The sequence below is a fragment of the Cherax quadricarinatus genome, chromosome 40 (genome assembly GCF_038502225.1).
Source record: "Cherax quadricarinatus isolate ZL_2023a chromosome 40, ASM3850222v1, whole genome shotgun sequence".
Lineage (NCBI taxonomy): Eukaryota > Metazoa > Arthropoda > Malacostraca > Decapoda > Parastacidae > Cherax > Cherax quadricarinatus.
This window is the reverse complement of record NC_091331.1, coordinates 20,291,080-20,304,331: the sequence shown is the minus strand read 5'-3', so window position 1 is coordinate 20,304,331 and position 13,252 is coordinate 20,291,080.

Sequence of the window (13,252 nt, the reverse complement as noted above, 5' to 3'; positions counted from 1 at the left end):
AAGTGAGAGGTGCAACCTTCCCTAAAAGTTCATGTTCTCCCTTTACTTATGTATCTGCTGAAGAGGATCCCAGATCAATCAATCTTCTAAGGTTCTGTCTCCATGTGGGTAATTATAGACCAATAAAAGTCATGGTAACTCTCACAAATAATGAGGATGACCAAGAAAAGAGGGAAGAGGAGAGAAAAGGAGCAGAGGAGGGGGAGAACCAGGAGAGAGGAAGGGATACAAGGGGAATAGAAAGTAAGCTAAGAACGAAAGATCTCCAATTACAGTGGACCCCCGACTTACGATATTAATCCGTTCCAGAGAGCACATCATGAGACAAAATTATCGTAAGTCGAATTAATTTTCCCCATAAGAAATAATGGAAATCAAATTAATCCCTTCAAGACACCCAAAAGTATGAAAAAGAAAAGTTTTTACCACATGAAATATACATTTTCCTACACACAGAAAGTAGGATACATGCACAATATATATTGTACATGTACAGTGTACTAAATGAAGAATAAATGACACTTACCTTTATTGAAGATGTGGTGATGAGTGATGAGATACTGTTTGTGTCCTGGGAGTGCCTTTTCCTCCTGAGTAATGTAGGTCCTGTTTGGCATTTTCTTCCAGAACAGGCCTTATCACACTGTGTATGCCACTATGATTCTTAAAATTCTCAAACTAACCTTTGCTGGCCTTAAATTCACCAATATGAGCACTAGTTCCAGGCATTTTTTTCTGTTCACCTGGGTGTTAGTCGACTGGTGTGGGTCACATCCTGGGGGACAAGATTAAGGACCCCAATAGAAATAAGTTAGACAGTCCTCGATGACACACTGACTTTCTTGGGTTATCCTAGTTGGCTAACCCTCTGGGGTTAATTGTTTCTAGGTATTCTCCATCAGCCACACCAACAACAGTCTCTCCAAATCTTCGAGTAGTATAGTTGACCATAGTGCAGCAGCAGCTGACCGTGGTACAACAGTATCTCAATAGTATTTCTCACCCTTTTTACCACAAGGTTGGCACTAGAAGCTTTCTTTGGGCCCAGGGTGGCTTATTTAGCAGTTACAAGCACTAAAAACACTGGAATAATACAAAATTTATGGAATGTATGCATGCAACCATCTGCCCTGGCTTGTAAACAATGTCACACTAGCTCAGCTGAGACGCTCAGGCCAGACGGATCAAACGGCTGGGTTCAGAACGAATGATGCAAGTCAAGTTTTTCAAATTAGGTCGGGGTCAAATTTTTATGCTGACAAGCATCATAAGTCGGTTTTACCGTAGGTTGAGGAGGTCTTAAGTTGGGGGTCCACTGTATAGGCCATCTCTTTGTGAGAAGCAGATAACAAACTGGCAGTGATAAGAATGGGCTCTTAAGTTTAGTGGTACTTTGTCAGAGATTGACAATGACATTTGCTAATGTTCATATATGGGTGTGAAGCAAGAGCTATGAATGTTGCAGCAAGGAGGCAGCTGGAGACAAAGGAGATGAGGTGCTCGAGGACAAAGCATAGTGTGAATATTATGCGATTAGGAGGTGCAGGGTTACTACGAGTATTATCCAGAGGGCTGAAGAGGGGTTGTTGAGGTGGTTTGGATATTTAGAAAGGATGGAACAAAATAGGATGACTTGGAAGGCATATAAATCTTTAATGGAAAGGTTGGAGGGAGGGGATAAAGGAGGTTTTGTATGAGAGAGGCTTAGACATCCAGCAAGCATGTGTTAGCAAGTTAGAAAAGAATGGGGGCAAGTGGTTTTTATGACGATGTGCTGTTGGAGTGTGAGCAAGGTAACATTACGAAGGAATTCAGGTAAAAAGGTCAGCCAGACTTGAGTCCTAGAGACAAGAAGTAGAGTGCCTGCAATCTGAAGGAAGAGTGGGGATATTTGCAGTTTTCAACTGTAGTATCAGTGCTCCTCTGACAGTGATGGAATGAGTGATAATGAACATGTTTCATTTTTTTGAGTCACCTTGCAACAGTGGGAAATGGTCAGTGTGTTAAAAAAAAAAAATGCTTAAAGAGAGAATTCCACCTCTATGATGCAGATCCCATATTCAGACTGTCAAGAAGTCAAAAATTTTCACAAGGTGCCAATAACACAATTAAAAGCCTACCTACTCAAATTCATGAAAAACTGTCACACAAGACAAAATGAGCCCAAGAATCTCAACCCTGTCTAGCAAAGGCTAGCCCTCTTTGTGTCTAAGGCAAATATAGTCCATTCATAAAAGTATGAGTTGAACTAGTCTGCAATTACAGTAAAATTTTTAAGTACTCTAATATAACTACTCTAATGGTTTGCAACCACAGATTTTAGTCCACTTCTATATCAATTATGTAAATTATGAAAAGAATGGGAAACCCCTTCTCCTGTATAAATTACTAAATTTAAAAAGAGAAACTTTTGTTTTTCTTTTTGGGCCACCCTGCCTCGGTGGGATACGGCCGGTTTGTTGAAAGAAGAAAAGAATGGGGCTGAGAACTGACCTGTGAGGAACTCCACTTTAGTCTTTCACCATAATTTTTTCCCTCATTTAAAAACCACTCCTGTTTACTATTGGTAAATCACTCATTGATTGAAGCTCATAGTTTGTCTACTAAACTATGAGATATTTTATGAATTAATAAACTTCTATGTACCATATACAGCTTCTCCTCACTTACCGATGTACTCATTTACCGACAACTCGGGTTTACGACAGGCTCTCTGACGAGTCATTATTGTATACTGTACAAGAACTTGGGTCATGAATGGGCAGGGCAGCGTTTCAGCGTCAAGTATCTGAATCTCCTTCCTACAGCCACTCAGTACACTAGCTTTTACAGTCTCCAAGACTACATATTTGTACAAATTTCCTGTTGTTTTTTCTCTTGGAAGAGGAAAAACAACAGGAAAATGGAAGAAGTACAAAATAAGTTCATTGTCAAGGGGATAGTGATGGGTCTCAGCATGAAGCACTCTCCAAGACTATATATTTCATCTATAAATTTGTACTTTATTGTGCATCCCATAGTAGAAAACAGTTAGAAGTGCAGCAGCACTTGCACGAAGAAAAATAAGAGGAAAATGGAAGTACAAAAGAAGTTCACAGTAAAGGGGTTAGCTGGTGTGTTTGTATGTGTGATTACATTCTCGGTGTATCATGGCAGCTTAAGAAATTATTTAACTCAGTGAGCAAGGTACGTGGATGGTAATAATCATAAAAATAATAAAAAAAAATAATAATCACTCTGGAGTGCTTTAAATGTCAGCTACCAAACTTATATGAAATATATATGACATTTAAAGAGCTCCTCCATGGGGAAGTGGAACAGAATTCTTCCTCCGTAAGCCATGCATGTTGTAAGAGGCGACTAAAATCCCAGTAGCAAGGGGCTAGTAACCCGTTCTCCAGTATATATTATTAAATGTAAAAGGAGAAACTTTTGTTTTTCCTTTTGGACCACCCCGCCTTGGTGTGATACGGCCGGTGTGTTGAAAGAAAGAATTAAAGAGCTCCAGAACAATGTATCATTATTATTATTATTATAAATTATTATTATTATTATATGTAAATTATTATTACCATCAACATACCTTTTCAGTGAATTTAATCTTTCCTTAAGATGCCATGAGACAGAGAGTATAACTAATGACAAAAAAAAAAAAGGGAAAAATAGTGCTATATTTGCATCTTTTCTTAGATAAAAGTGATGTAGGAGTGTTTGCCCTGAAGTAAACACCATTTCCTTTCATTATAGATCAGAGGTACAGACCAGAGAACGGCATCCTCCACCCTAACCCCTCACATAATATGGCATATGTTATTCATTCAGCATCTTTATTACAGTTCTAGGATATTTATCATGTTTCTGATATCAATATGGAATAAATGTGATATATAACCTTCATTACTAATATTAGCATAACTACACAACATTTTATTAGCGCCACGGCTAACATCCAACACGAATGACAATTCAACGGATACTGAATGCTCCAGCTGGCCTCTCCATCCCTTCAATAGCTCTGGCCACTTCATAACAATGTTAGATGGTGAATTTAATGTACAGTAGGGCCCCACTTATACGGCGGGTTAGGTTCCAGGCTGTCGCTGGAAAGCAGACATCGCCAAAAAGGCAGAACGCCATTTTTTCCATTTATAAATGCATATAAATGCCAGACAACAAGTTTACACTAAATTATATTAAGTTAGTAATAGAACCAGGCATTAAAAACACACAAAGTAAAATACATTCACAGTAAATTCATTACTTATCTTAAAGTATTTGTAATCTTAATGTAGGGAGAGAGGTGAGTAGTACTTATTTGTAGGAAGTCAGGTGCAGGTAGCCCAGGTGTAGGTAGCCCAGGTGCAGGTAGCCCAGGTGTAGGTAGCCCAGGTGTAGGTAGCCCAGGTGTAGGTAGCCCAGGTGTAGGTAGCCCAGGTGTAGGTAGCCCTGGCTCCCTGTCTCATACTTAATATATGATATTTAAAACATCCTAGAGAGGTAAAATACACATACAGTACACTCATTATTTACCTTAAAATATGTGTAGTCTTAATATAGGAAGAGAGGTGAGTAGTATTTATTTGTAGGAAGTCAGTGCAGGTAGCTGGTAGGTGTAGCCCGCCTGGGCTACACCTACCAGCTACCCACACTGTGGCCAAGAGCCATATTATTAACATCAACATGCCTTGTTCACTGAATTTAATCATTTCTGGCAACTACCTTTAGATGCCATCATAAACGAAGGTAGAAGTAATGAATAATTCATGCCGAAAATTGTATACAAACGGAGTGAGGGAGTGGCTGGGCCAAACGCAGATTCATACACATTTTCTCTGATGGCTGAGCAGAGAAAACGTAATGTTGTCCCTCCACTCGGCTACCACACAGGTCCACAAGTATTATTATCAGAGCACATATAAAATATGCAATAAATGCCAGACAACAAGTTTACACTAACTTATATTAAGTTAGCAATAGAATTAGACATTAAAAACACAATAAAAGATAAGATACACACAGAGTACACTTATTACTTACCTTAAAATATTAACATTAATGTGTGAGAGGAGTGGCAGGGTGTTTATTAAATAAAATCAGAATGGTACACCATTATCCTCTAACTTGGCACTTAAAGCAAGAGGCTTACGAATTCTCTTTTTATCACAGCTAACCTTAGACGCCATCGTCAATGAGAGCCAACTAGTTAACGAAAGAGTAAATGAGAAAGAGAACGAGATACAGATTTGAGACAATGTAAGAACACAAACTGAACAGGTAGTGGATGATCACTTGGTCAGGCGAAATAAATGCTATTAATGTGTGTCTACTTTTAGTTCGTTCACGTCCATTTGTAAGAGTTTGTAAAACATTTACCCCAATATTTTTTTTATTATAATAATAATTACCTCACAATACAAATACTCTTACATTGTGTACAAGTTGTACAAGTTAGTTCAGAATAAACAAACAGCAACACACCATTTTTAGAGTGAATGAAGATAATAATAATAATAATAATATTATTATTATTTATTATAAAAAGCACTAAACCCACAAGGGTCAAGAATTGCTATATATAGAGTAAAGGCATAAGAAAAAGAATATTTTTCTACAGGTATCCTCCAGTTTGACTAGAGAAAACGTAATTCTTCCGACACTACCTACATAGCTGCTTTGTAAACAAATCTTATATTTACATCAATTTTTATCCTGTGAGTGTATCATGTTTATATGCTATGTACAGTGGAACCTCAAAAATCGAACGTATCACATATTGAACGTTTCAAAAATAAGACCATTTTTTCGGACAAACTGTGTCCCTATTATCGAACGCGCCCCTATTTTCGGACCGCCGGGTACGGGACCTGTCTGCTGGCCCGCTCTGTTCGCATCCCCGCGCAGGCGCCGTGAGCAGTCTAGCTTTGTTTATGCTTGAGTGAACACTAACCTGCAATCTCATTCACACATTTTACGATTATTTAATTGTGTTTAGTGCTTGTGGGGCTGTGAAATAAGCTGCCATGGGCCCAAAGAAACTTGCTAGCGGTACCCCTGTGGTAAAGAAAGTGAGAAACACCATAGATGTGAAGAAGGAAATAATACAGAAGTATGAGATTGGAGTGAGACTTGTTGAGCTTGCCAGGATGTACAGAGGACTGTGGACACAGTTATTTTGTGAGACAGAAACAGACGACTGGGGACAGTTATTTTGTGAGACAGACAACTGTGGACAGTTATTTTGTGAGACAAACAGACGATTGTGGACAGTTATTTTGTGAGACAGAAACAGACAACTGTGGATAGTTATTTTGTGAGACAGAAACAGAGGACTGTAGACAGTTATTTTGTGAGACTGGGGTCCAATGACTCAAGCTGGTCCTAGTGGCATTAAAATACAGAGAAGGGAAGCAACCCCAGAGAGGGCTTTGATACTGGAAGTCCTCATGGAGGGGGATTCTCCTTCCAAACAATAACCCCAACTCCCTCTCTCCTCCTCCCTATCTTTCAGATGCCATCACCAATCTTCAATAAAGGTAAGTAAAAATGTTATTTTATATTACTATACATAATTAAAGACTATCATTTGTTATGTGTATGTAAAACTGTAATTAATCTCTATAAAATGTATTTTTTTTGTGAATATTTTTGGGTTTCTGGAACGGATTAATTGTATTTCCATTATTTCTTATGGGAAATATTGCTTCGAATTTCAGACTTTTCGAATTTAGAACTAGCTCCTGGAACGGATTAAGTTCGAAATTTGAGGTTCCACTGTAATGGGTTTCATATATAATTTTGAGGAAAATATCATAGATGGGTTAATGAAAATGCCTATATTGATGTAAAATAAGACATTTAGTATGCCCAAGAGTGATTATTATTACATAGTATTGGCGTCATGAGTAGAGACACACTTAGCGATTTTAATGTGTACCTGCACACCAGCAGTGTGTAAGTATATTTAGGTACAGGTACATTTCAGTATAATTACCAGAGTACATATAAAATATGCAGTAACTTAAAACACTTGAAATTTTGGAAAATTTCCTGACATAATAGACGAGGTCATGGAAAATGCAAACAAACCGGGTGGGGGGCACGCCGTATTTGAAAGACCGCTTGTCGTATAGCAAATTTTGGCCATAATTTGACATCGCCGTATTAGCGGAACGCCGTAAGGCAAAACAGCGTAAAGCGGGGCCTTACTGAATTAGACAAAAAAAAAAATCGGACAAAATTCTGAAAATTCACTACATGTTCATATGTATATTACTCGCCGCATCATTAAAATAATTTTTGTAATATGAGCATAATTCTTTGTAGAAACATGGTACAAAGATGATACTTATACCAAAATATTGCCAGATTCTTAAGCTATTTTTGTGTAAGCTTAATTCGTGGTATGTGTATTCTACTTTATTATTATTTTCCGTAATACATAATGGTTATTCAAATTAAAATAAAGTTACTAAGTTGGAGTTTCATTTTTATTATTTTTTTTCTAATACGTATATGTATTTAATTCACGATTTGGCATGGTTACAAGTGAGCAGAGCTAGCTACTGGAGAGGGAGAAGCCAGCAGTGTCTCAGCAACTGATGCTATGCCATGCTGCAAGGAGACATGCCTTACCCCACTATAAAATATGTATTATATAATTATACTACTACTACCAATAAAGGTTATTTATTTTATTAACGCATCGGCTGAATCCTACCAAGGCAGGGTGGCCCAAAAAAGAAAAACTTTCACCATTCACTCCATCACTGTCTTGCCAGAGGGATGCTTCACACTATAGTTATAAAACTGCAACATTAACACCCCTCCTTCAGAGAGCAGACACTGTACTTCCCATTTCCAGGACTCAAGTCTGGCCTGCCGGTTTCCCCGAATCCCTTGATAAATGTTACTTTGCTCACACTCCAACAGCATGTCAAGTATTAAAAACCAATTGTTTCTAGTCACTCCTATCAAATATGCTCATGCATGCTTGCTGGAAGTTCAAGCCCCTCGCACACAAAACTTCCTTTACCCCCTCCCTCCAACCTTTCCTAGGCCGACCCCTACCCCGCCTTCCCACCACTACAGATTTATACACTCTCGAAGTCATTCTGTTTCGTTCCATCCTCTCTACATGTCCAAACCACCTCAACAATCCTTCCTCAGCCCTCTGGACAACAGTTTTGGCAATCCCACACCTCCTCCTAACTTCCAAACTACAAATTCTCTGCATTATATTCACACCACACATTGCCCTCAGGCATGACATCTCCACTGCCTCCAGCCTTCTCCTCATTGCAACATTCATCACCCATGCTTCACACCCATATAAGAGCATTGGTAAAACTATACTCTCATACATTCCCCTCTTTGCTTCCAAGGACAAAGTTCTTTGTCTCCACAGACTCCTAAGTGCACCGCTCACCCATTTCCCCTCATCAATTCTATGATTCACCTCATCTTTCATAGACCCATCCACTGACACATCCACTCTCAAATATCTGAATACTTTCACCTCCTTCATACTCTCTCCCTCCAATCTAATATCCAATCTTTCGTCACCTACTCTTTTTGTTATCCTCATAACCTTACTGTTTGCTATATTCACTTTTAATTTTCTTTTTTTTTTTACATACCCTACCAAATTCATCCACCAACCTCTGCAACTTCTCCTCAGAATCTCCCAAGGGCACAGTGTCATCAGCAAAAAACAACTGACAACTCCTACTTTGTATTTATTTCTTTTTCTTTTAACTCCACACCTCGTGCCAAGACCCTCACATTCACTTCTCTTACAACCCCATCTATAAATATATTGAACAACCACAGTGACATCACACATCCTTGTTTAAGGCCTACTTTCACTGAGAAATAATCTCCCTCTTTCCTACATATTCTAACCTGAGCCTCACTATCCTCGTAAAAACTCTTCACTGTTTTCGGTAACCTACCTCCTATACCATACACCTGCAACATCTGCCACACTGCCCCCCATATCCACCCTGTCATACGCCTTTTCCAAATACATGTCACAAAAACCCTCTTTAGCCTTATCTAAATACAGTGGAACCTTGACTTACGAGTTTACCCCGTTCCAGGAGCTAGCTCGTAACTCAGTTTACTCGTATATCAAATTTTCTTCATTTAAATTACCTGAAAAGCCATTAATTCATTCCTGCACTCTGAAGAGACAAGAAAAAATACTTGAATATGAGTATTATCAACTGTATGGCTTATTTATCAATGACAATTCATCTAACATGACATAATAAACAACATAATTAACACAAACATGATATATATACTCTAGAATGAAGGGGGTAGGAGAGTTTCAGTGGGGGGAAATAAATGGGATTAAATCTGGAGTATCTGAGAGAGTTAGAGCAAAGGAAGGGGTAGCAGTAATGTTAAATGATCAGTTATGGAAGGAGAAAAGAGAATATGAATGTGTAAATTCGAGAATTATGTGGATTAAAGTAAAGGTTGGATGCGAGAAGTGGGTCATAATAAGCGTGTATGCACCTGGAGAAGAGAGGAATGCAGAGGAGAGAGAGAGATTTTGGGAGATGTTAAGTGAATGTATAGGAGCATTTGAACCAAGTGAGAGAGTAATTGTGGTAGGGGACTTGAATGCTAAAGTAGGAGAAACTTTTAGAGAGGGTGTGGTAGGTAAGTTTGGGGTGCCAGGTGTAAATGATAATGGGAGCCCTTTGATTGAACTTTGTATAGAAAGGGGTTTAGTTATAGGTAATACATATTTTAAGAAAAAGAGGATAAATAAGTATACACGATATGATGTAGGGCGAAATGACAGTAGTTTGTTGGATTATGTATTGGTAGATAAAAGACTGTTGAGTAGACTTCAGGATGTACATGTTTATAGAGGGGCCACAGATATATCAGATCACTTTCTAGTTGTAGCTACACTGAGAGTAAAAGGTAGATGGGATACAAGGAGAATAGAAGCATCAGGGAAGAGAGAGGTGAAGGTTTATAAACTAAAAGAGGAGGCAGTTAGGGTAAGATATAAACAGCTATTGGAGGATAGATGGGCTAATGAGAGCATAGGCAATGGGGTCGAAGAGGTATGGGGTAGGTTTAAAAATGTAGTGTTAGAGTGCTCAGCAGAAGTTTGTGGTTACAGGAAAGTGGGTGCAGGAGGGAAGAGGAGCGATTGGTGGAATGATGATGTAAAGAGAGTAGTAAGGGAGAAAAAGTTAGCATATGAGAAGTTTTTACAAAGTAGAAGTGATGCAAGGAGGGAAGAGTATATGGAGAAAAAGAGAGAAGTTAAGAGAGTGGTGAAGCAATGTAAAAAGAGAGCAAATGAGAGAGTGGGTGAGATGTTATCAACAAATTTTGTTGAAAATAAGAAAAAGTTTTGGAGTGAGATTAACAAGTTAAGAAAGCCTAGAGAACAAATGGATTTGTCAGTTAAAAATAGGAGAGGAGAGTTATTAAATGGAGAGTTAGAGGTATTGGGAAGATGGAAGGAATATTTTGAGGAATTGTTAAATGTTGATGAAGATAGGGAAGCTGTGATTTCGTGTATAGGGCAAGGAGGAATAACATCTTGTAGGAGTGAGGAAGAGCCAGTTGTGAGTGTGGGGGAAGTTCGTGAGGCAGTAGGTAAAATGAAAGGGGGTAAGGCAGCCGGGATTGATGGGATAAAGATAGAAATGTTAAAAGCAGGTGGGGATATAGTTTTGGAGTGGTTGGTGCAATTATTTAATAAATGTATGGAAGAGGGTAAGGTACCTAGGGATTGGCAGAGAGCATGCATAGTTCCTTTGTATAAAGGCAAAGGGGATAAAAGAGAGTGCAAAAATTATAGGGGGATAAGTCTGTTGAGTGTACCTGGTAAAGTGTATGGTAGAGTTATAATTGAAAGAATTAAGAGTAAGACGGAGAATAGGATAGCAGATGAACAAGGAGGCTTTAGGAAAGGTAGGGGGTGTGTGGACCAGGTGTTTACAGTGAAACATATAAGTGAACAGTATTTAGATAAGGCTAAAGAGGTGTTTGTGGCATTTATGGATTTGGAAAAGGCGTATGACAGGGTGGATAGGGGGGCAATGTGGCAGATGTTGCAAGTGTATGGTGTAGGAGGTAGGTTACTGAAAGCAGTGAAGAGTTTTTACGAGGATAGTGAGGCTCAAGTTAGAGTATGTAGGAAAGAGGGAAATTTTTTCCCAGTAAAAGTAGGCCTTAGACAAGGATGTGTGATGTCACCGTGGTTGTTTAATATATTTATAGATGGGGTTGTAAGAGAAGTAAATGCGAGGGTCTTGGCAAGAGGCGTGGAGTTAAAAGATAAAGAATCACACACAAAGTGGGAGTTGTCACAGCTGCTCTTTGCTGATGACACTGTGCTCTTGGGAGATTCTGAAGAGAAGTTGCAGAGATTGGTGGATGAATTTGGTAGGGTGTGCAAAAGAAGGAAATTAAAGGTGAATACAGGAAAGAGTAAGGTTATGAGGATAACAAAAAGATTAGGTGATGAAAGATTGAATATCAGATTGGAGGGAGAGAGTATGGAGGAGGTGAACGTATTCAGATATTTGGGAGTGGACGTGTCAGCGGATGGGTCTATGAAAGATGAGGTGAATCATAGAATTGATGAGGGAAAAAGAGTGAGTGGTGCACTTAGGAGTCTGTGGAGACAAAGAACTTTGTCCTTGGAGGCAAAGAGGGGAATGTATGAGAGTATAGTTTTACCAACGCTCTTATATGGGTGTGAAGCGTGGGTGATGAATGTTGCAGCGAGGAGAAGGCTGGAGGCAGTGGAGATGTCATGTCTGAGGGCAATGTGTGGTGTGAATATAATGCAGAGAATTCGTAGTTTGGAAGTTAGGAGGAGGTGCGGGATTACCAAAACTGTTGTCCAGAGGGCTGAGGAAGGGTTGTTGAGGTGGTTCGGACATGTAGAGAGAATGGAGCGAAACAGAATGACTTCAAGAGTGTATCAGTCTGTAGTGGAAGGAAGGCGGGGTAGGGGTCGGCCTAGGAAGGGTTGGAGGGAGGGGGTAAAGGAGGTTTTGTGTGCGAGGGGCTTGGACTTCCAGCAGGCATGCGTGAGCGTGTTTGATAGGAGTGAATGGAGACAAATGGTTTTTAATACTTGACGTGCTGTTGGAGTGTGAGCAAAGTAACATTTATGAAGGGATTCAGGGAAACCGGCAGGCCGGACTTGAGTCCTGGAGATGGGAAGTACAGTGCCTGCACTCTGAAGGAGGGGTGTTAATGTTGCAGTTTAAAAACTGTAGTGTAAAGCACCCTTCTGGCAAGACAGTGATGGAGTGAATGATGGTGAAAGTTTTTCTTTTTCGGGCCACCCTGCCTTGGTGGGAATCGGCCGGTGTGATAATAAAAAAAAAAAATAATATGGTGGCATAGGCAGCAGCGGAAGCGTCCGCCATTTCCTTTGTATATACTGAGAGTATCTTCCCGTGCTCTCATTGTAAGAGAAAACAAGAGTATTTTTGAGGCTAACTACAGTAAATCACTAGTATTCTAAGGAAAACACTTAAAATATCGTATATAAACACATAATAAATCATAATACAGTACAGAATGTAAAGAAATAATAAACTGTTTATATATGTACTTACACACTGAACATAACCCCTTCTCTTGTATAAATTACTAAATTTAAAAAGAGAAACTTTCGTTTTTCTTTTTGAGCCACCCTGCCTTGGTGGGATATGGCCGGTTTGTTGAAAGAAGAATATATATATATATATATATATATAAATGTTAAAAGCAGGGGGGGATATAGTGTTGGAGTGGTTGGTACTTTTGTTTAATAAATGTATGAAAGAGGGGAAGGTACCTAGGGATTGGCAGAGAGCATGTATAGTCCCTTTATATAAAGGGAAAGGGGACAAAAGAGACTGTAAAAATTATAGAGGAATAAGCTTACTGAGTATACCAGGAAAAGTGTACGGTAGGGTTATAATTGAAAGAATTAGAGGTAAGACAGAATGTAGGATTGCGGATGAGCAAGGAGGTTTTAGAGTGGGTAGGGGATGTGTAGATCAGGTGTTTACATTGAAGCATATATGTGAACAGTATTTAGATAAAGATAGGGAAGTTTTTATTGCATTTATGGATTTAGAAAAGGCATATGATAGAGTGGATAGAGGAGCAATGTGGCAGATGTTGCAAGTATATGGAATAGGTGGTAAGTTATTAAATGCTGTAAAGAGTTTTTATGAGGATAGTGAGGCTCAGGTTAGGGTGTGTAGAAGAG